Raw genomic sequence first — 3352 nt, forward strand, 5'->3', positions numbered from 1 at the left:
AGCATTCGGTAGTGAATTCGCTTTTTCAATTGAAACTATATTGGAGACAAAAAAAACTGTAATTTTTTTTCATTCGCTTCGAATAGAGTTTCATTCGATCACGGATGCCGCGATTCGGATCCAGTTTTAGGTATATGTTTTTTGTTAAAGGTGATAGCAGAAGTACAAAAATAAAAATTACACTAACAAATTTTACGCACAATGTTTAAAAAAATACATCAATTTAACATTAAGAACCATCCAGGTGAAAGTCCAGCTGCTCTGGTAACAGCATCTTTTATGAATTCGACATGTTTTATCCTAAAAATATGAATAAAAACTATTTAATATTGTTTCTTTTAAAAAAACTACCAATTTCTATAATTTTTTTGAATGTAAAATCTCCCACTATTCACTTTTTCGATGTACGTGCACTGTCTGTCGTAATACCTCCGAAATTTTTGGAATTTTTTGAATATTTTTCTAAATAATTCGCGACTTATTGTCATTTCCCTTGTATTTTTCAGACATTTCCAGGACAATTCTGGAAATATATTTCGAAAAATTCTGAACTTTACTTTTTTCTCGATTTTTTTAAATCTTTTCATACTTTGACGGCACTTGTCGGTACTTTTTGAATATTCTTCATTTTTTTTAATTCAGTCGGCTTTTTGATATTTTTTGTATTATCTTCAGGGTTTCCTCAACACGTATTGAATTCTTTTGATAACTCTTTAGAATGATTCTATCAGATTTTCGGGATGTACCAAATTGTAATTTTTTGGGATATTCTAAACTTTTCGTGACTTTTCGCACATTGTCGGTGTTTTCGGGGTTTTTTTTTTGGTCTTCTTCCACTTCCAGATTTTGCGGTACGTATCGGTTTATGTGGAATTTTTCGGAATTTTCTCAGACCTTTTCGGGTTTGCAGTGATGTTTTCGGGATTTTTCGCGCTAAATAAAAGAAACTCTTTAAGTTTTTTCGAAACTATTCGTTTTTTTTTTCGAAAATTCCGCGCACTTATAGGAAATTCCGGGTCTTATCGGAAATACAGCCCCATAAGTAAGTCAAAAACACTTACTAGGTATATAATTTGATAGATGCCTTGCAATTTTTGTTCCAATATAAAGCGAATCACACACTCACTTAACTAATTTTTACTTTCAATGACATTTTAGTAAGTATATTTGAGGTATTATTCACAAGGCTGTCGTAAGTGTCATATTGTCGTAAACTTTTTAATGGCTAAAAACATCTTCAGTGGTTTGAACGGTTTCGTAAGTCATATACAAATTCTTCGACTGTTTATGTACGTACATACATGATTTTTAAACGCCAAAAAGTGTGCAACGGTTTAACGACGAAAGCAATCATTAGTAAGTGTGCCGGTCCTAAGGTTTTTATGCTTGCTTTGTGCTGCATACACCCATATATGTATGCAGCTACTACATGCACTTATTACTGAATTATTTATTTGTTGCTCGCTGTCGATCCTTCTCAGTGAGTCACTTGCCAAATGTCTACACTTATTGACCGTTTGCCCGTCCAAATGCCAATGCTGTAGTTGGCGATCAATTATGCGCGCATGCGTGTTGGCATTTATAGCGCCATTTACGATTTGCTGTATCAACATACATACTATGTACATACATACACACATCCATGGTAGATAATGCACTTGCATGCATATCTCTATTGATTTGACTTGATTTGAATTTGTTTTGTTTGTGCAAGCCTTTGTTTGTAGATACATAAGTTTGCTCCGGCTAGGCGTTTCCTCAATATCGATATTGTTATATAATCTCTTGCGATTATTGCATTCACATGGCGTATGAGTGATATCGATTTCCTGTACGATGGCAAGCGTACATATTCATAAACACACGCCGCTACTTGACATTAATTTGTGTGCTTATTTAAAGGGTTCCGTTTCGCATTTAAAGTGTCAAAACCTGCATTAGCTCCGCTTAATATCTATGTAATCAAGGAGGATACTTGCGATGAAAGGGTGGCCAAAGGTTTATGATTCTTACACTTTGGATATTTTCCGAAAAGTTGCTATCTCCTCGAGGATGCCAACTTTGACATAGAATTAGGGGGTTTTTGTCTAGCAGCTATTAGCCAAGACTGCACCACCTTTGATTAGCAGCAAGTTTTCTTGAATCTATTCCAGCTGGATCTTCAGTTCCTACGTCATTTCGTGCACGGGACTAGCAACCAGTTCTCAAAGAATTTATAAATTTTCATCGGTTACGCTGTGTTTTAATGATTGGGAGAACCTTCATGACAGCTTTGGATAAGCAAAAGCTCTGCTGCTAGATTGAAGCTAGAGACCTAGAATGATCTATTGTAACAAAGCTCGATTTGGATACAGGTGTTTTCTTACCAACTATTGTTAAGAAACCTCGCTTTCTATCCAAGAACGAGCAGCCGGATGGCTACTGTTTCTTTTTCTATGGAAAAATGTTCTTACTGCGTCACCTCAAACGGGCAATCTCACTCACTCTCTCTGCTTGGCCCCGGCGACAGTCGATGCGGTTGAACGAAAGGGAGTAAGAGCGATCGATTGGACGTTTAAGCTCTTTCGACACCGTCAGTGAAGTTACCCACTTCTTTGGCACAGTGTTATCCCCATGATCAGAGGCTGCACTTTTTCACATGTCGAACCTTTCGCTGACCAAAAAATTAGTCTAGTGGGAAAGTACGGTCGACTATGGCAGAGCCCCAAAACGCAGCAATTCCAACATTACTCACAGCGCAGGTTGCGATCACTTACATCGAAATATTCAAATTAGGGAAGATAGGTACTTAGTGTTTAGATTCAATAACGCTAGACTCAATATGTAAATCTCAGAAAGGGAACCAAATTTAGAGTCACCCATCCTTGGTATAAACACTTTGCTTGGCTGCGATACAAAAATTAAAGTAAGTGAAGTATAAGCAATGTTGATGTTAAACGCAAGAGAAAGCTTGAGTACTTAAATAATTTTGTGCGGAGTTGCCACTTGTTTAAAACTTTAGTTAAAAGTTAAAGTAGAAATTTAATAAAAAATACAGTGTGGACATTAAATAAAATTTATATTTAGGGCCACAAAAGAGCGGAAGTATTTAAAAATATAGTTGCCACATTTACAAAAAAAATTAATTTTTAGCGGCGAAAGTTCCAGCTTTAAACTTTTACAATGTTCATATCAAATAAAAAGTGTTTGATGAAGTTATATTAGGACACATTTTTGTACAAGTTTGCCACCAGTCAGAGTAATTAAAAAAAGTAATCATTTATAAAAAATTGGAAATGTACATATGTACGAATAAAACAAACTATCTAAAGAAATTTTTTCTACAGATTTCACTACATATAAGGGTTGCCAG

The sequence above is a fragment of the Rhagoletis pomonella genome, unplaced genomic scaffold, assembly GCF_013731165.1.
Source record: "Rhagoletis pomonella isolate Grant_MI unplaced genomic scaffold, Rhpom_1.0 Rhpom_scaffold_00013, whole genome shotgun sequence".
Classification (NCBI taxonomy): Eukaryota; Metazoa; Arthropoda; class Insecta; order Diptera; family Tephritidae; genus Rhagoletis; species Rhagoletis pomonella.